This window comes from Charadrius vociferus, unplaced genomic scaffold (genome assembly GCF_000708025.1).
Source record: "Charadrius vociferus isolate BGI_N301 unplaced genomic scaffold, ASM70802v2 scaffold235, whole genome shotgun sequence".
Lineage (NCBI taxonomy): Eukaryota > Metazoa > Chordata > Aves > Charadriiformes > Charadriidae > Charadrius > Charadrius vociferus.
The window spans coordinates 611,523-633,681 of NW_009648536.1; positions in this window are offsets into that span (position 1 = coordinate 611,523).

The window sequence follows — 22,159 nt, forward strand, 5'->3', positions numbered from 1 at the left end:
ACACTCCTGCATAGAGTACCTTAAAAGATGCTTGTCTATCTCATTTGAGCATATGACCCTTATTTTGCAATAAAAATAATTAATAACATTACTGACCAAAGTTTATTTCTCTCTCTATAGAAATCCTATCCCTTACATGTCAACCTGCAATATTTTGATATAAGTTTTTATCAAACCTTCATGAATACAATGACATTGGAATCAGGTTTGCATTTTGTCTAATTTCTATCCCTTATTTTTATAACTTTGCTTTCATTTACCTGCAGTAAGCTATTGATTTTCGTGACAGCACCCACCATGATGCAGATTACAAAGTATTTCAGAAGTTACTCCTAAATTTTCTTATATCATATTAATCGTCTATTTGCTGAGTTATGCCTCTATAAACTATTATTACACCTGTGCTGCTGCTGTTGTGATTGCAGCACAGGTAGATACACCCAATACAGTTGTAATATACCTGACTGCTCGCAGAAGTGGAACTGCAGTTGCAAGAGCATCCGTTATTGAATATATAACCAGTGATTTCATTCCTATCATTAAATAAACCAGCAAGGTTAAAGCTAGCTCTGTTTCGAATACATGTGCTGCAATGACACCTCTGGATTTCATTGCAGATGTAGCCTGAGGAACTGCAATTGACTAGAAAGAAATTCAATACAGGAGAGAAACAAACACAAACAGAATATTTAGAGGAGGGAAACTCTTCATTGGAAAATTAAGATTTTGCCAAATCACTCCTCAGAGGAATAATAAGGGGAGTTGATTAAAACTAACCAAAGCCATTGAAGTTCATTGATCATAAAAGATTATTAAAGAATGGACATTGCTGAAAGAAAGAGCAAACTTTAGGATCTTCACCCAGTCTAATTTTTGCATTAATTAAGTTTAAGTTCACATTTTGTTTTCCTTAAAACTAGTTTGTGTGTTCTCCTCAGGTTTGTCTTGCTGGTTAGCAAGGAACCAACCATTAACTCTCCTCTCTTGTACAGGTCAGTAGACTATGTGGGAACTTGATCCTAATATCTCCGTTTGCCATGTCAGACAGGGACATAGTTTGTGCCAGGAAAAGCATTATTAATATCAATCTTACATCACTTTGAGGTAGCAGTTTGAATACTGTTTTGGTTGACTTCATTGTATTAAGATTGGACTGCTCCACAGTAGCAATGGAGGTTATTCATGTGTGTCCAAAAACTTCCAGAACTAGACACGGAAGGTGGTGTAAGCCTGTAAAATAAGGTAACCACAAATATGCAGACAAGAGCCAGTATTTCAGTATTATCCTTTAGGTATTCCTCTGTTCCTAGGGTCATCACTTTGAGACATTTTACTGTTTGGAAAGCCAAAAAAGGCAAATATTTTCCTCTGTAAGATCTAATAGCTCTCTAGTCTGCTGATAATTCACTGCAGTCAAACATCAGTTTATTTCATTTTCTATAACCAACATCTTTTTCCTTCAAAAACTGTGAAGCTTTTTCTTGGTTAGTACCAAAACACAGCAATTCTTATGTCATCACTCAATATTGAGTTTCTGAATTTCAGTCAGTATTAGATTTTTATCTTTGTATGCACTTCATACAATTAGAATAAACCATTATGTATTGACAGATCTCCACAACGCTCTCCATTCTTATTGTCAGTTTCAGTACATTACAATGGGAGTTCCATTTATATATGGAACTTTGAATTTCATAAAGCTTGTAGAAATGTGAAGATTGAACTCTAGAGATCATGTAGTTAATTGAACTAAAGTTTAGTTACAAAACTAAGACTTTAGCAGAGCAATATCTCCTTTCTCCCACATATTTCAGTTCTTTGCCCACACTCTTTTCTTGGTTGTATCCATGGGATTTATGAACCCTGCCCTTTAATACATTTAATCTGAACTTATTACATTTAATTTGAGATGCAAGAATCCTTTCCTTTTTGCAAATACTTTCCTCTTGTAACACAAAGGTGGTTAGTTTGCAATTGTTCCCTCAGGTGATACTTGGCAATGATACAAATCACCATCCTCACAGTAGGTTTGCACAGAAAAAGGAAGTTGGAAATGATAAGATAATTTATCAAGGTCACAAAAGTAAAGTATACGTAATGGTTTTAAAATCAGCTGTCACATCTCATACTTCAGGGTACTTCATAATCTGTTGTCTGTGGCACTGACCTAAAAGGCCCACTTCCTCATTGCTCTCTATGGCAATTATAAACCTTGATTCATAGGAAGTAAACCTGACAGGCTACAGTGTGATTAATCCAGTTAGAATTCAGGTGTTCCTTTGATTCAAAATGCAGTCCCTTCATCCTTTCAGATGCTAGTTTACTTAACATAGTAAACCTGAACAATTTTTTTTCCGCAAAGAATGATGGTCTTTATTAACCTTCTGAGTATTCCGATACCAGTAGTACTTCAGTTTTGGAGTAGAATATTAAGAAATTGTATGTATTATGAAAGGAGACAAAACAAGTTATTGTCCTGGTTGCCCTCTGCCCTTTATACTTACAATATTCAGAGCAATTTTTTAATTTTCATATAAGGTGAAATCCTTTCTTCCATGAAAGGTTATGCAAGTGTAATTATTGGCATTCACAAATTCATGGCATTCTCCAGTATTCCTGGAAATAGTCAATACCAGATATCAAAAGATAATACAAAATGCGATCATGCACTGAACTGCCCAGCTGATTTTATTAATCAGTTAATTTATTTATTATCTCCAAGTTTCCAGTCTCCTGTCTCGCAATGATACTTTAAATAAATAAACGTTCAACTGTATTTCAGCTAACAGTAAACACTAGCCTGGATCAACTGAGATCCGCAAAAGGCATTTATATTTATGCTTTGGCTACAACATTCAGCTGTATTTTTCTTTTTCTCCATGGAATTCCCTTGTATAAGCAAAAATGTGCCTTTTGTTTTGATCCCCATTTTGCCCATGAACTAGCCATTCTTTCAGAACAGGGATACCAGAAAGAGAAAGAAGTGATGTTCAATGCACAGTGTAACCAGTCAGACAAAATACCACCCAAAACCTGCTGAAATAAGCTACAATTTAAATCAAATTATTGTTCTAATTCTGGCCTGAGAAAGGTCAAAAAATTACTTCTCTAATAGAACCTAGTATAGCAATTATGTTGTCTAATGATGAATTCCTCACAGAAAGTTTGTCCTCGTAAATGGTTTCCATGGCTGCAGTGGCTTGTATGAATAAGCCTTTACATCTAGGCAGAAAAGAAGAGGCAGATGTAATTGCAGGTAAGTGGCATGGAAGGGCCCAGTTTGTTATCTGTAAACAAGACATTGTACAGCATGAATTTGATACTCATTCAATGAAACACCTGAAGATGTAAAGCAGATGGAAGTGGGGGCCCTCTCCATCTCCACACCTGACATCCCACCCCAGCCCATGCCTGTTTCCTCATTTCCACGGCAGAAAAGAGCAGGATAATGAAGTAACATTTGTGCAGGAGGATTGTTTCACAGGGACAAATAAAATATATATACTCTCAGGAAAAGAAACAAGCAGGAATTACAAAATTAATTAAAGCTTAAGAATTCTTATAGCTAAGATAGAAAGTCCAACTGTAAATGAAGGTTTGACTGTAGCTCTGGATGGTCCTCATCTGAACTCTTTGTTCCAGCCAATGATGTCAACGAGGACGCAATAGAAACATCTTGGTGTGACACACCAGGCAACATGTGCTTGTGCCACTGTAACTGATAGGCAGCAGAAGCCTCTATTCTGAAAAAAAAGGTGGTGTTCAAATAATTTTGAGGAAAGGAAAGTATGTACCTACAGTGTTTTCAGCATATATAGTGATGTCCTCCTCCAGAGCTGAAAACTGACATGAACTCAAAGGTTTTCTGAATTTAATAGGGGAATGTTAAACTAAAAAAGAGATGTTAAATCAGAAAGAATATTTCTGAGATTCTGTTCTCCTGTAAAGTAAGGATCAGAAGAATGCCAGCCAGAATTGACACCCAAACAGAATGTTAATTTTGTTCTAATACAGTATGTATACTCAGTCTATTTAATCTTTAAGACTGATAACTTTTCTCTTTTCTTTAAACTGATGTAAAAACACTGGATTTTCACACTGAAGAATCCATAATTCATGCAGTTTCATTTCCTGACTTTCTCCCCTATTCAGAAATTTTGCCTTTGTCTAAGGTAAGGAGTCTAAATTATTTCTCCTTCTTTACTGCCAAGGGGTTTTGTGAAGTCCCTACTTTTCCCTCATTGAAAACTATAGGTCAAACTTTTGATTTTATCCCCAGGCCATGTTCAGGCAAATTCTTAATTAAAACTGCAATTAAATAAATTGAGCTAGTATATTTTGTCGTGGGGAGTAAACTTTAAACATTTAATATATTCAGTGTATTAATTGTTCCAGCAGATTAATTATGACCATTTGAAACCGTTTCATTCATGTGATCTCAATGTTGCTAATTTAGATCTCAATCTCAGAATACATCAAATACGTTTTCAAAAATTGTTATGACTGTCAAAATGTGAAGACACAGAAGACAGAAGGCAGAGGAGAGAAGGAAAAAAAGAAGTTGAAAAAGCTGCTGGAGAACCCATAGACTACTTTTTATTTTCTTTAGTAAGATAAAGTCAAGGCTGCTGTGTTGGGAAACACTAAAAATGACAGTTGCATATAAATAGGAAACAAGAAGTTAGATTATTTGTGGTCTGGCTTTTCAAATTCGAAGAATTTGTTACCCATTATCAAGTTAGCAACCACAAATACAAACGTCGTAATCAACTTTAATTACGGTTTATAATAGCCAGGGAAGCTTAGCTTATCTGTGTGGAGAACAGCTACTAGGTGATAGTGTAGCATATTCTATAATGTATCTTTTTGTTGTTGACAACCATTCCTTTACTCTGTCGTAGTTATATTCTTCTCCTACTGGTTTCAAGACTGATTGACACAATCAGTACCCGTGTGATTGACACAATCCATACCCCTGTGTTATCTTCCCATTACTGAAGTTATCACAAGCAAGCAGCATACGCTTTTTGCCAAATAAGCGTATTTGCAGAGCATGGCAGATTGCCCAGTTTGTACAGTATCTGGCATATTAAGTTAGTCATGTTGAGAAATTTTCAAGGGGTGCAAAAAATTCTTTAAAGCTTTCTGGAAAGATGGGATTTTATTGTATGCAACTCAGCATTAAGAGTGACAAAGGAAATTTGTGGTCATAAGCAGATTCAGACTGGCCAGTTGTGGTACTTGCACCAATCCTCCAGCCCTGGAGAGAACCAAAGAAGTGAAGACAACTCTAGACTGAACAAGCATCAGCAAAGGTCATCCAATATGCAGATGGAAAAATCTTATGTTCAGGACACTGACAAGAGAAAATGGCTTAACAGTTCATTTAACAAGTTCATCCATTTGTTTCTAGTAATTTCTGTGCTTCGCTGGACCACATAGCTCAGAGCATCCTCATTAGTTTTCAGAAAGCACAAGGAAAATCAAGAAAAATCACACTAAGTGAATAGCAAATTATCCGTTAATGGCAATGGTAGTTTTAACATTAGGAACACTTGACAAAGGTGGTCAGGGAGGCAATGAGGGGAGATGCCTCTGCTATGCCTTTTACTTACCGATAAGGAAGGATTGGTCAGGGATGTGAAAGTCAGAGCAGTTTTGGGTGCAGCAACCACAAGACGTTGGAGTTAGGTAAACCAAGAAAATGGAAGAAGGAAAATAGTGGGATCACAATGTGGTATTCCAGGTGAAGAGGACTTCGGCCTCTTCAGGGACCTGCTTGTAAGAGTACCATGGGATACAGGCCTAAAGAGAAAAGACGTTGAGGAGAGGTCATGGATTTTCAAGAATTACTTTCTCCAAGCTCAGGAATTGTCCATCCTAATTTGCTGGAAATCAAGTAAAGCTGACAGGAGGCCTGCATGGATAAGCAAAGAGCTCCTAACAAAAATCAAACATAAAATGGAAGTATACCAAGTGTTGAAGTAGGGACAGGTGGTCCAGCAATAATACAGATAAACTGTTGGAGCATGCAGGGATGGATTTAGGAAAGCCACATCCTGTGTGGGGCTGAATCTGGTGAGGAACATTAAGGGCAACCAGAAAGGCTTTTACAATTGCATCATCTAAAAGGGAAGACTAGGGAAAATAGAAACCTGCTGCTAAATGAAGCAGGGTGAAAAAGGACATGGGAAAGGCCAAAGTGCCCAAAGCCTCCCTTGCCTCAGTCTTTACTTGTAAAACTTGACTTCAAGAGTCCCAGGACCCTGACACCCTTGGAAAAATCTGGAGTGAGGAAGACCCTCAGTGGAGAAGGATTAGAGAACATTTGAACAAATTGAATTTATGCAAGTCCATGGGACCTGATGAGATACACCTGCAAGTGCCGAGAGCACTGGCCAAGGTTATTGTGAGGCCACGATCAATCATCTTTGAAACACTGTGGTGATTGGGTAGATGCCTAAGGACTTGAAGATAGTGAATGTCATTCCTATCTTTATGAAGGACAAGAAGGAAGATCCAAGGAGTTACAGCCCAGTGAGCCCCATCTTGATTCTTGGGAAGGTGATGGAGCAAATAATCTCTGAAATAATTTACAAACATATGAAGGACAAGAAGGTGATGATGAGTAGTCATCATGGGTATATGAAGGGGAAGTCATGCCTGACAAAGTTGACAACCTGCAGTGAGAAGACGGACTTGGTGGACAGGGGAGAAGACTGGACGTGCTTTATCTTGGCTTTAGCAGGGTTTTTGACAGTATTTCCCACAACATCCTTATTGACAAACTAATGAAGTACCAACTAGATAAATGGACACTGAGGTGGACTAAAAACTAGCTGAACTGTCAGTTCAAAGGATTGTGGATCAGCACAGAGACAAGAAGGAGGCCAGCAACTAACAGTGTACTCAGAGTTCAATACTGTGGCCAATACTGTTTAACATCTTCATTAATGACTTGGATAATGGGAGAGAGCACACGCTCCACAAGTGTACAGGTAGTATAAAATTGGAAGGAGTGGTTGATATATTCAGAGAGAGCTTTACATACTGGAAAAATAGACAGAGATGAACCTCATGAAGTTCAACAAAGGGAAATGCCATGTCTTGCCCATGGGAGTCAAATAACCTCAGGCACAAATACAGGCAGCAGGCTTAGCAGACAAAAAGGCAGCTTGGCAGAGAAGGGTGTGGAGTTCTTCACGGACACCAAGTTGACATTGACTTAGCAATATACCCTTGTGTCATAAAAGGCCAGCAACGTCCTGGACTGGATTAAGAAATACATCATCAGCAGGTCAATGAAGGTAGTCTTTCCCTTGTGCTCAGAGTTAATGAAATGCATTTGGAGTGCTGGGCCCAGTCTGAGGCTCTCCAGCACCAGAGCGACATGGATATAGTGAGTTCAGCAGAAGGCCATGATTAAAGGCCTGGACCATCTGACATATAAGAAGATTTTGAGAGAGTTGGGACTGTTCAACCTGCAGAAGCGAAAGCTCACAGGGGAAATATTATAATATATATATACCTGATGGGGAAGTAAGGCAGGGTTAAGAAGACAGGAGTAGACCTTCTCAGTGTTGCTCAGTGCCAGGACAAGAAGAAATGGGCACAAATTGAAATACAGGCAATTCCATTTAAGCATAGCTTTTTTACAGTGAAGGTGGTCAAACACTGGAACAGGCTGCCCAGGGAGGTTGTGGAGTCTTCATCCTTGGAGACATGCAGAACCCAGCCAGAAACAACCTTGAGAGCAACCTGCTCTAGCTTTAAGCAAGAGGGTTGAACAAGGTTATCTCCAGAGCTGCCTTCCAACCTCAGCAATTCTGTGGATGTCTAGCTGCCCATATCAGGAATTGGTTAGCATTAAGTGGTTCTTCATGTAAAGTATCCCTCAGTGGATGAGTTTTGGTGTAGTTACATTTTTGTTGTTAAATTCGATGAGATATACATTTTTTCCTCCAATATGAATGCAAGTTTAGAATTGTCTTAAAGCTATGGGACAGTGCTGTTTTTATACATGGCCTTCAGCAATGTACACCCACTTTGAAAGTTTATTCTTTTATATCTTGAGAGAGAAAAGTGTTTACAGATGGAAAAGTTAACATTAACCTGTTAACATAAATTTCAGTTTGTCTTTTCCGAGTCTTGATTTTAATTAATGATTCTTTACATTTTTAAAATCCATTTAGATCATATATTTTGCATAGCTGAGATCTGTCCTTCATGGAATCTTATGAATTAAAATAAAACAAAAGGCTAGAAGAAAATAATTAAATTGAAGTTTCCAAACAATGTTACTGACTTACTGCATAGTGCCACCTGCTGGCAAATATAATGATTTTGGACTGTATGTTTTATTTCAAGTTCTTACAGTCATTATAACACTGAGAAAAAGAAATGGGGAAGAAGAATGGTGAACAAGCTATATTCTGACCTTTAAAACAATTCTATCTTTCCTTTTAATATGTATTCTCTTAAAAAAGAATAGAGATAATCCTATTTTTCCTAGTTTATAGCCCTCTTCCCATTCCCTAAATGTTTTCAATGGTAAATGGAATGAAATACTCTTTTCTTGATATAGTTTCAGAGATTAATGAAAAACTGGAATTTCCGCAAAGTACGATTTCTTTTGAATAAACATTTAAAAAAAAAAAACAACATAAAAAAAATGGTGGATATCCAGCAACCTCTATGGCAAATACATTGTATTTACAGAGATATTTGTTGCATTTGAAGCTACTAAAGAATGCCATTCCTATGCAAGATTACTCCCCATCTTTTCTATGTCACTGATGTCACACATGGAACCATTTGTAGTTCTTCCATAGACATTTCCATATCTCTTTTGGGATAAACCAAAATAGAGATGCAATGATTCTCTATTTGTCTTTCCTTCATGTTTGCACATATTTTAGACCTTATTTTAGTCTTTAGCTATGTCAAATACGAACAAACAAGAGCCTAGTCATAGTATATTTCATTACTGAAAGATCTTCCAAACTCATGATACCCAAATAGTCAAAAGATAGAGCTAAATCCACAGGACATAATTTCAAAAACAATTCTTAGCATAGCTTAATTTGTCAAATGTCTGAAATACCACCAGAAATTACATTTCCATCATGTAGATAAGTACAAAAAAAAAACCCACCACCTTTTCTCCTCAGTTGTTGCTCACATCCACATCATCATATTCCCATCAAGACTCTCCAATTACAAGAACCTTTGTCTTCTCATGACTTTTTCTAAGGGACATAATCCATAGCCACCCAAACAGCAGGATTACTGCAGATGGCATCATCCAATAGATAACAGACAGCAACATGGAAAACACACCTAAAATGCAATCACCTCTTAAAGAATAATGCTTACATCCTGCTCCAGGAGTTTATAATCAGTTTTGCTGGAGTAGAAAATAGCTAGTTCTTTACTTGCTGAAGTCTGTGAATCTTCTTTGGTATTAAGTTCTTCCTGTGTATGTACCTGGGTACTTAGTCTGCAATATGTCACAAAGGAGAGAGGGGGTGGGGGTAAGGGGACACTTAAAAATAAACATTCCAGTACTGCCCGTTTTTTAGAATTATGTTCAAGCTTGGGCATTTTAAAACTACTTTTGTTTTTAAATGCCTATGGTTTCCTTTTTTTTTTTTTTTGGTAAAAAGGTCTTTATATTCGTGATGAATGATATCCACAAAATGAGTTATCCTCAACTCAACTACCAGCAGCAAATTTTTTTGAAAAAATGTGTTCCTAACATCCAGATAAAACTTCAAGGTATTTCATTTTTTTCTTCAGCATTTCAAGATGCACCTTGTAAGGTAAATGAGTAAAAAACCCTCACATTTTTCTTGAAATGTAAGGATGACACATCTCACATTCTAAACTAGCTGTGTTACTGGGTGGTTGAATATTGGAGGTGGTTGCTCAGAGGCTGTGGAATCTCCATCCTTGAAAAATTCTCAGAACTGGACTGGACAGGGCCCTGTGCAGTCTTTGATTCACTTTGAGCAGGAGGTTGGACTAAGTGATTCCAGAGGTTCCCTCCAAATACAATTATTTTCTGATTCCATATGCTGGATTAATTATATACATTAAAATGATACTCAGTGTTTTCAGGCCCAGGGACATTCATTACTTATCAAATGCTAATGATACAAAGAACATATGTGACATTTTTCCAGAAAATGAAATCACATACTTAATATATTGTCATTATCTCTGACATTTACTCTGAAGCTCAAGGTGCCAAATGCACAGTGATGAGCGTTCCAGGTATTTTACTTGACAAAGGATATGTTTCGACTCAACAGTTAAGACCAAATCATTCCCTGACGTTCAGAAAACTGGAGAATGTTAAAAAAATTATAGAAAAGTATTATCTTTACATGTCAGGCTCTGCAGCATCTTCTGTAAAGCAGGAGTGTATCATTTACTGTGACAGAAGATTATAGGCAGGAACCCTTACTAAAAAGAGGTCTTTTCACCCAAAGATCTCTGGAAGGTTAGCGAAAGTAGCCAGTTCTTCCATATTCCATGATGTAGTTTGGCTTTTTTATTTAATGTTAACAGGCTTGCTTACATGTATTAATACCATCAAGTCTTCTCCTTATTAAAAGATAAAAACACATCCTTCCTGTTTCTACTCATCCTCCCCCTGTAACATGATCAAAATGCCACCAACATGACTATATTGTAAGGAAAGCACCTTCAGAGCATGTAGCAAAAACCCCCAAGCCACATATTAAAATGGCTGCATTGGTGAATTTTATGTTCCAGACTTCAAATATTCAGTTTTTATTGCCACGTTTCTAATGATTTTTTCATTTGTGTTTAAATCCCCAGACCCATGCTGTACAAACCGTTCTGGGGACCAGCTGTTACAGCAATATGTATTTGAGCAGGGATGATTAGAGATGAGCAGAAAATAGCATTCTCTTCCTGCAAAAGTTCTAGAGAGTTAAGAGATTATTCCAGTCTTTACTAGAAGGAAGCAAATATTTGACTCAAAGTTTCTCATTTCAAAAACAAAGAGAAAACTACACAAAAATATAAAATCAACAATAACCAACCACCACTGCACTTGTCGAGAACATTTGAAATTAAAATTATTCCCGAACCATACCATCAGTGTAAACCTTGCCTTCTGATATGCAAAAGCTTTCCTAAACATTAGACCTCGAATATCCTTCAAAGCCCTTTTTGCTGTCAGAGTGATTCTAAGTAAAATTGTTACCACTGGAATGGAGAACAGGTCTCTTACGTCTCCTGAAAACACCATACCACAAAGACAACTTCCATTTCATTCTGTACTGTTCTATAGGATGTGTGTTTGGTGGGTTGGTTGGCTATTAAACACTGTAAGGTTATGTGGAAACTGAGGTCTCTACTTTCTTAGGGGTATCTGGGCAAGAATCTTTACCCTACAAAAGAGAAAATAAGTAAAAGAGGAAGCCATCAACAAGAACATACAGAGACACAAACCTGACTGACAAACGATAAGGGAGGCAGTAAGAGAACTAAGTCTGGTCATTCGTGCTCATTGGTCAGGGTACTGGAACATAGGAATGTTCATTTCAGGAGGATTACCCCATAGAGGACCTTGTTAAATGGGATTGCGAGGAAAAGGGAGAAAGCTAATGGACAAACATAATGAAGACAAAACCAGGAAGCAAACCTGGTCAGTCACACTAACTGATGGGCTACCAAGGAACTGTAGGCAAAGTGGGACTTTGCAGCTGACAGAGATACAAACCTGAGGGTCCAGGATGTTGGGGTCCAGTGGGACTGTGCAAACTGATGAAGGACTGTGGAGGAGAAGGGGACTGGGAAGGAACAAAGGGGAGGTAGGCAGAAATGGGTATAAAAGTGTCTGGGCAAGTGTAAAATAGGTCAGTCAGCATACTCATCTGCCTGAGACCTGCACCTGATTGCTCCAGTCCATCATATCTTCTTATTAAATCCTTTTCCAATTATGTTTCTCTGCAATCTCACTCTCTGTCCTGTCTTCCAGCTACTGGAGTGAGTGAGATCTCAACCCCAGACACTAGGGTGGGAATGGTATGTGTCCCAACAGCTAACCACTGGGAGACATCAGGGTGCATGAAGTAAGTGCAGGGCTCACTGATGATGGCTGGAGCAGGACCCTGGGTCACAATCCATATACCTGGATACATCTCCAGGTTTTTTTGTGACCGTGAGTTTTGTGGTGGTGTACACTCAGTAATTTAGGGCATAACTGTTAAGGAGTAACAGCTCTATGCATATAGTGAGAGCTAGTGGTGCTGTGTAGGAATGAACCATTAACATGATGTATGTTCTTCAAGAGCATTAATTGAAGAAAGCTTTGTTTTAAAGTCTAATCTAAAGATTATGAATGATCTCTGATTCTCTAACTGATATATGCATACATGCATATATACAAATATATGGATATATATACAACACATACTCACTTGCAACATTTCAACTACTGAAGACATATGCTTATTGGACATGGGAAAAAAATGGGACAAAGATTGCATTTGATTCACTCAGTTTGGTAGATACAGGTTTATGGTGCTGCCTTCCCCCCCCCCCCGCCCCTGTTTAGGCCTCTTGGTGCTTGGTGCAATTTGCCACACACACCTGGGCCACATAACAATACAAGGGACAAGAACATTATGTCATTCCATTAATACTTAGGACACATAATGGTCCAATATAAAAAAGAAAGAAAGAAAGTGAAGAGTAACAGACCAAAAAGTTATGGCAACCCCTTAACACCCCTTAGCATACCTGGCTCCCATGACTCCTATTGCTTGGGAACAACAATAGTAATCCGTCACCCCTGACAATATATGGATCATGGCCCAAAAAAGAAAGGTGATACCAGAATTTCAAGATCTAGCAGCCTCTGGGCTGGCGCAATTGGTGGAAAATACCAAAATATCCCACTGCCCAAGTCATAGAATCATAGAATTTTCTAGGTTGGAAGAGACCCTTGGGATCATCAAGTCCAACCATCTATCCTACTCTACAAAGTTCTCCCCTATACCATATCCCCCAACACCACATCTAAACGTCTCTTAAACACATCCAGGGATGGTGACTCAACCACCTCTGTGGGCAGCCTATTCCAATGCCCAACCACTCTTTCTGTGAAAAATTCGCTCCTAATGTTCAGTCTAAATCTACCCTGTTGGAGCTTGAAGCCATTCCCTCTGGTTCTGTCATTAATTACCTGTGAGAAGAGACCAGCACCAACCTCTCTACCGTGTCCTTTCAAATAGTTGTAGAGAGTGATGAGGTCTCCCGTCAGCCTTCTCCTCAAACTAAACAGTCCCAGCTCCTTCAAGTGCTCTTCATATGATTTGTTTACTAGGCCCTTCACATTATTTGTTTACTAGGCCCTTCACCATCTTCGTTGCCCTCCTCTGTGCTCACTCCAGCACCTCGATATCCCTCTTGTATTGAGGTGCCCAGTCAGGCCAGAGTGGAAAAGTACCTGATGAAAGTCAATTTTCTCAGACCTCATAAGTAGTGATTCTAAAGAGACCTTAAATGAGCTCTTCTCAATCACATCAGGCCGTGATCAGCATCTCCCCTGAGCTGGGATGCCGTTCAAGCAGACACCTTGAGGATTAAAAGGCAAGGGCAAGTCAGCCCTCTCAAGCCTCAGTTATCAGCCGCTGAGGAATGCTGCTGCATTGTGAGTACTTACTCCAAATTCGAGAAGAGGGAAATTTTAACTATATGCTAGCCTCTCTTTCATCCTCCTCTCTATCCATGTGTCTCTAATATACACACTAATTCTTAGGAGCATGGGTGATCTTATACTTTACTGGATCCGAATACTTCCTGTCCGTTTGTCTAAATGCACATAAAAAGGAGCACCCATTGGCTCATTGGAATTGCCCATTATGAAGGGACCTTTGGTCCTAACAGTTACACACTCATGTGTGGGTGGGTGTGTGCAACCCCTCGAGTCTTGTGTGCTTGTAGGTTTGTGCTCGTATGTATATATTTTGATTTGGGATACCTTATGGCAAGTTAGTGTGAATCTTGTCATTTTCAAATCTGTAATTAAGTTGCTGTTCAATTATTTTGTTAAATCATCTTGTAAATTCTTAAATAAGTTAATCATTAAGTGCTGCTTAATTCAACTCTTGATCTACCTTGAATCATTAATAAATTTTAAATTGCTACTAAATCATAACAGTGTCAAATATTTCCATTCACAACAAAGTTTTTTCCCTTCTGAAAAAAAAAACAGCTAACTTATCAACCAAGTAGTCTAAAAACAATACAGAATGAAACCTATCCCAATGGCTACAGCCGTTAGTTGTCTAGAGTTAATTTGGCCACCTTCTTAAATTACTTATGTAGAGCCCAGAATTTTCTTTCTCTGTACTTGCATCTTTCATTTCTGTATTGATGATACAGACATTTATTCTGCATCAGCTCTACAGACTGAAGCAATGTTGCCATAACTACATCGTTGAACAGCATTCTAAAAAACGCTTGTCCTCCCTGTGCCTTTTTTAAATTTCATCATTTGACAAGAACTTTCTCTACTGTCTGATACAAAGTATTCCATTATTATCAAGATTTTCTTCCTAAGCAGGCTAACTGCAAGGACCCTTTGTTCCAGGATTTTGGTTGTGTGCTAATTGTCGTGGATGCAAGGGCTACACAAACTCTCTAAAAATTAATTTACAAAAAGATCCTCGCAGTTTTTTTGCAGGGAATAAAAGTAAACCTTCTCCTGAAGGGTCACTCTGAGGTTCTATTGCAGGTTACATTCACAATTTTATGGTGCTAGTTTTAATTTAGCCACCATTCTGTTGCTGGCTTGTTCTGGTGTCTGTAAAAAAAAGATTAGCAGTGTTCAGAAGTACATACAACTTTGCAAAAATAAATGCGTGCTTTGTATGAGCTGTTTGCATTAGTGGTTGAGGAGAGTACAGTGGATAGGAACACCACAAAAAAAAGGTACCCACTAATAATTTCCTATACTTCTCCTGTTTCCTGGTAAAAGCAACGTGCAAAAATGAAAAATGATATTCAATGAAGCTGCAAACCTACAGTAAGGGACAATGTGAAATTGTACTGCTCCCAGGAATTACTTCAGGATATTTTCTGAATCAAGTCAGTTCAATGCTTCAAGGAAAGCAAATCAGTTTAGTCACTATACTACCCAGGGAAAAAATGTAGTATATGTTATCCTAGGTCTTCTGGGCCATGAATACACAATATGGATAGAGCTAAACCTGGCACTCTCTTCAGACTCTATAACAGGAAAAAAAGAGAAAAAAAAAAAAAAAGAAAGAAAAAAAGTCTACCACTGTGAAGTACAAACAGTAAAATGTTTACTTTTATTTTAAGATGAAGGATATTTTTCCTCTCCAAATATATTTTACTCTGTATTTTTCCAAATTTCTCTCCAGGCTTTCACCATCACTTTCCTTATTACTTATTATGTCTACTAAAATATTGAGTTGTGAAATACCCATTTCTTGTACCTGAGGCTATTCTAGTTCTTCCTTTTCTGTTCTGTGTATAACTTAGTGTGGATAACAATGTCAGCCTGAGATTGCTCTTTTATCCTACTGGCCAGTATGCTTATTGAATTAAAAAAAAAAAACAACCAACAAAAACAGTCCTGTACCAGCTGTATATATACCTGCCGTGCCTTTAACAGCATGCTTTATCTGAGCTGTATAATCCTTCTCTAATAAGCATGATAGAAAGACAAGAGATGCTAACAAAGTAAAAAAAGGGGGGCTTACATAACTCATTAAAATACTTTCTGATTATAGCCCAGCACTAGGCATAATTAAAACTCAGTATTAGAAAATATCCTAATATCAATATTGACATAATTTTCCACATATTTTCTCTGAACACAGATCAATTATAAACAGCAAATTCACAACCACTTTAAGTCCATTTAATTACTTGCTGCGGGATTCATTGCATCAACATTCTCAGTTCCACAGATGGGCGCTGAGGCTTTTCTTCCCCAGACAAGTTCAGCCTGTCTATGAGACTTTCTTCACTGAGGTCTGAAGTTTCCCCAAGGCATACAGGAATCCCATTGTTCTTAGCATAGTTCTGTTGCCTCAGGGCAAAAAAAAAAAAAAGTACCTGTTTCCCTGCTTACACTACATTGATTTATTTACATCTCTGAGACAGCCTAAACTTTGTCTACATGTTAGACATTTAGCACACAAATTCCCATTGGTCTTATCACTAGCTCAGCTGCATCGGTGTTAATTGAGCCATTGGTAGATATTTTGGAGGCTGGTGGAGGCTAAGGAGTATGTACTAGCAGCCTTACAGCTGCTTTTGGAACAGCTGAAGCAGCACTAGCTCTGAAGAGCTCTCTTGCTGCAGGACCTGAATGCACATAAGGCCTGAGAGAGATTATATCTGGTACTAAACTCTGGCAATGAGATAGCATTTCATTAGATTCAGCAACGAATATTTAAATGCTGTTTGCTGCTGTAAGATACAGTTGACCTGCACTGGAGATAAAATTCTGCACTAAAGCCAAGTGCCTGATCAAGCAGGAAAGGAAAGTAGATGGACACTGGGATGTTTCCAAATTGCTAGCACAGTGCACAGCTGAGATTATTACTGCTCTTTTCAGCAGCAGATGCATTCACTCTCCAGAGTAGCAATACCACAGAGGTGCAATGATCCCCAGATGGAGTGAAGATAAGCTCTTGGTTTCTCTTGTACAAGTCTCATTAGGAAGACCATTTTGCCACACTATTTTTCATCCTGATGGGAATGACTTTTCTGTCTGCTCTCTGTAAGAATAAAATCAGGACACACAGCCAGAGGGGAAAAATATATATGATAGTATCTTCCCACATCTTTTCCTGTGTCCCAGTATTTGCAGAAATGCAGCAAAATACTTTGTTTTCATCTTTAGAGCATTCAACAAGCATTATCTAATTAGGTTAAATACCACCCTCTTAGCAGGCTTCTTACTAACCAGAAAATGGGGCTTGCTTTCTGTGTGCTAGTGTCTCTCCCCCAGTGAAGGTTCCATGAAAAACAGAGATGATTGCAGCCTTTTTAATCTAACCAAACTAACAATAAAATGTATCATATGGGGGTGTACATTTTCTTGATCTTGTGTAAATTACCATAAAATTACTATAAATGTGTACATAAAAGCTACAGAATATTTCCTCTCAGTTTTTCTGATAATAATGTAATTGGTTCTGTTTACTGATAAGTAGGGTGCAGCAGGAGTGAAGTATGGAAGGAACACCAACAGCAATCTTCTGTTTGTCTCCCCAACACAAATTTTCTACTTCTAACTCTATTTTATGGAATAGAGAAAATGGTGTTATCATGAGTTATTGTTAAATTGACTGTGATAACTCATATAGTAACTATGCTATTACTGCTTACCACAAGTGCAATTACACTCTCTGCCATGATCTATCCTCTATTTATATATAATTTAGAAAAACAATGACAGATAAACAATGATTCTATCTAAACTGTTCAAGAGTGAAGGATTGAACTACATACGCAAAAACAATAACTTCATAGACAATGCCAGAGGGTGCTGGATACTCTAAACCATTCTTTACATTCTTTATAGGTACAGTCAAACATTTGAAACCATGGACCATGTAACTGGCTTCAAATAATCAAGAAACATTCATTTGCCAAGAATGAAGCTGGTAGCAAAACTCACTTCAACTTCAATCATCATAATTTCCTCCAAATGTTCCCAAGTAAAATGGCTCATGGCAATTACAATCCAGTCATTGGTTCCAATATATCTAAGACAAATATTTTGAATGGAAAACATCATCATAGTCTGGCAACTGATTGGTGAAAACATCAACCTTTTGCATTGCCTCATCCCTGCCCCCCAGTCAATATTTAAGATTGACTCTTTTCTTTATCAGGGCTTGAACCTGAAGTAGAATTTGCCTTACTGAATGGCAATAATCTTTCCCCAGCCTATAATAGGCATGGTGTCCTGGTTTGAGGTAAAACTGAACCAATTTTGTTCAGTAACTTCGCTTCTTAGCTAGGCCTCTCTAACTACTGAAATTAACAGTATATTGTGTAAACAATGTTCACTTTCTTAGAGTGATAAGACCTACGTTTATAGCTGATGCCCAGGCATGGTATGCAGAGAGGACCTTGCTTATACTTACTGCTATAACACCCAAGGCCAACCAACTTGGGTATTTGCCCCGTTGGAGGGTCAGAAGTAGAAAAGCATAGTGGGGTCCCACCTGCAGGGAGGAACGGAGAGGACAGGTGACCCAAAACTGACCAACGAGGGTATTCCATCCCATCTGCCTCATGCTCAGTATAAAGGCTGAGGGATCGAAGGGTCATCTCTCCTCCTTCAACGGCTAACGTCTGAGGAGGACTCTGTTCGTCTGCCTTTGATCCCGATCCTGAATGCAGATCCAGAATCCAGTTCCTGTCCATCACTGAGTCCAGCCTGGGACTGCCCCAGTGCCAGCTGGTGTCGTGATTGTCATCTCAGGAGCTTGATATGGTTTTGTATATATTTCATTATTTCTTTTTTTATTTTATTATTAATATTTCATTAAAGTAGTTTAGTTCCTTCTAAACTCATAAGTCTCTTTTTCCTCCTCTGCCCCTCTCTTTGAAGAGGGGTAGAGGAGAGCATCTGTCAGTCCCATCTGGGGTCCCCCAGGTCCCCAGTAGCTGATTTGGCCTAAACCATGACACATGGGTACATGAACATGTATGTCATCATGGGGTTTATAAGGCTATGCAATAACTAGTATTTGCTCTTCAACACAGGCAGTTACCTTGTGTAATGAAAAGAGCTTGTGCAACTAGTAAACAGGAGCCCACATGTTGTATATGCATGAACCAACTTATTCCTATTGGACTCAAAGGGGGAGGTTTTTTCACAGCCCTCAGGAAAGGGAAAGGGTAGAGGGAAGAATACTGGAATGAGAGTACAAATGTCTTCTACATTCTCATCCCAAATGGTTTCTCCAAATTTCTGATGCTCACATATGAGTAGTATGTTACACACAGTATAAATCTTTAGAAGTAATGTTCAAAAAGATACAAAGTTATACTGATCTGTGTCTGGACATTTTAAACATTAAAAAAAAAAAAAATCTTAAATTTGTCCTATAGAGCTGTGGATGAAATCATGTATGTCTAAAATGAACAGAAATGGAATGCAAATTGTTTCATTTCTTGCTTGTTCAGTTCTTTCATCCTCTACTTATGCATCCCAATCTCTCAGAAAGAATACAAATCTAGACAACCCTGGCTATGACACACTATGACAATTTCAACACCATACATATTTGTGATAACTGTGTTAAAATGAACATAAATTTTAGATAATCCTAAATAATTTAGTTCCAACTATGTTGGAACTTTACCATATAGACTGTTTCTTTTTAAACAGATACAGCGATAAATTAATGCAGCCACTGCAAAACAGTTGTTATGAAGAGCTACATAATAGGTAATTAATTTACCATAGGAAACCAGACCTACTCTGAGACATTTATTATTGGCTACATTTTAAAAGTACATGAAAAAAAACCCACGGATGAAAAAAACACAAGAAAAACAGATCTCCATAACAAACCAGGAATAATGTCCATTTACCTTTTACAAAAACAACAGCTTACATTCAATTTCTGGATCAAGATTTTGATATCTGCATTTCTATACACACATATATATGTGTATATATATATGTGTGCACAATATAGACAAATTATATAACTAGGAGACCCTAAAAAGATGAAGAGAGACTATGCCCTTAAATTAAGAAAGCCTATGTATCATTTTTAAACATTCATATAGAAAATAATATGTTAGAGAAGCCTTCTCTTGATTATTGTTTTACTTTGGATTACTTGGATTTTTTTCCCCCTCATTTCATAGTATAAACTTTTCATGACTTTTAGGTAATTTTTTCATCTTCTACTTGAGAGAAAGCATGCCCAAGTGCTTATAACGGCAATACAAGATCAACATTTAAATTGTTATGTTCACAGCTGGACTGAAGTGATTTTATTCAAGTACAATAATTTTCAGATTCCAGCTCTTACCTCTCAGCACACTGCCTGAAAAATTAACTGGGTTTATGTTGTTTTTTTCACAGGCAAAAATACTGTAGCATCAGTGTTGGTCCCAGAATAGGAATGGCAATCCTGAGGGTTAGTCACACTGCAATGCCTCGTACTCCGCTCTTCATAGTTCCTAAACTTGTAGGAGAGAAACAGTGGAGTGACATTTTACCATGGTGGTCCAAAAGCTTTTGACACATCTTTGAAACTAATAGCTGTGAGAATGCAAGAATGGACAGAGTTCAGTTCTCTCAAGCTTTCTCCTCCGGACAGTCAGGTGAAAGTACCCTGTAAAGTTTATGTAGTGAATTAGGAGCTTTACAAGTTGCTACTGTATGACTTTTTTTCATGTTTCTTTATGGTGTTTAAATTCAATCCATATAAATACAGAAAGTTTTATCACAGTCTAGGCATAAGGCACACATTAGGTACACAAACACAGTGTTGCCAGTTCACCTAAGTGTCATATACACTTGAGCCAATTTCATCAATATCAAACTGGTGTAAATTATATGCTGATAAATTGTGAGGATGTTTTTGAGTTTATTTTTGGTGATAAAGTGTTAAATAAAGCCTGACATACTTCTGTCTCATGATAGACATGTTCTCTGTGCCTTAATAAATTGTTCTCTTTTAATACCAACAATCATGCTTCATTAAAATCCTATGTCTTGATTAATCAGTTTATAAATGCCTTGGTTTTAAATTTCTCACTTTCCAAATTCTAATTTATATCAAATTTGATAATCTAAAATTGTAGAACAATTTCCCAAAAGTGACTTAATGACAGGTATAGTTCTTTCTATACCAGGAAAATAATTTTCATTCTTTTAGTCTGCTACCTTGCTATTCAAAAAGCATATTATATCTGGCTAAATTTGTATTCCACACACTCCATATGGGAGTGTCAGAATAAAATAAATTTAAAAGGAAAAAAAAAAAAAAAGGAAAAAAAAAAGGATAAGTAAGTTGCCAGTCAGATTATATTCTTTCAAGTACAGCTAGTGAAGTATATGGCCTGCCTGTTGCAAAACCCAGTCTTCCAGATGATACGAGAAGGGGGTTTGTTTCTTTGAAAAAGCATCATCAGTAAAAACAGTGAGCTAACCCTCTGATAAGTGAGGCAAGAACTCATAGTAAATTCAGTGGCATTTTTCTCTTGGTCTGCCTTCTAAGACGTATGCTCCAGAGAAGTGTTTCATAAAGCCAGTGCCTAATAAAAATCCCTAAGCATGAACTACACAGAGGAAAGTAGTTCATATTTCCATTTTTCTTTCATATGGGGGCTGAATTTTCTCTATGGAATTTATCATGTTTATGCAATGAGATTTCTTTTTACATTGTTTAACTTCGTACCAACCAGGGAAGGACTTTGAAAAAATGATCATTTTATTAGTATCTTTTCTGTTGAAATATGAATTGGTTTGTGAATCATGGGAAAAAAATATAACACATCTAAGTCTATTTCAACTTCTTTGGCCACAGAAGAGAGGAAAGACAAACCAATTTTTTCTACACACAATAGTTACCTTCAGATCTTTCTTTTTCAAGTGATTCCATTTTTTCCAGTGACTTTTGAATTTTTTGCATTTTAACTTCAGGATCTCTATGACTTCCCAAGAATGACTAAACAAAGTCCTCAGATGGCAGTTACTATTATAAAAACAGATGCTTGCATTCATATAGATATTTAGAAGAAAATCTTGTTGGCATATAGATGAGTAAAGGGTTAAATCCAAATATGTAGTTCAGGAGAGCGTTCAGATTTGATGGGTTTGATTGGCTCAGCAAAGCCAATCCCTGAATCCTTTACTTATCTAGTAGGAGTTTCTTACAGAGTCTTCACGGATATTTTGTGTATTGGACTTTCCTTGTGGTAGCCACAGGAAGATACAGAAGAGAAGAAAAATACTGTTATACTTCTCTATTCTACAAACAGTATTGCTTTCCACTGCAGAAAATGGAGCATTTCATGTCTGAATGGTTAAGCTTACTTACCAAGTAAAGTTACTGTTTAAAAAGAAATATATACATATATAAAAATTATATAAAAATATATA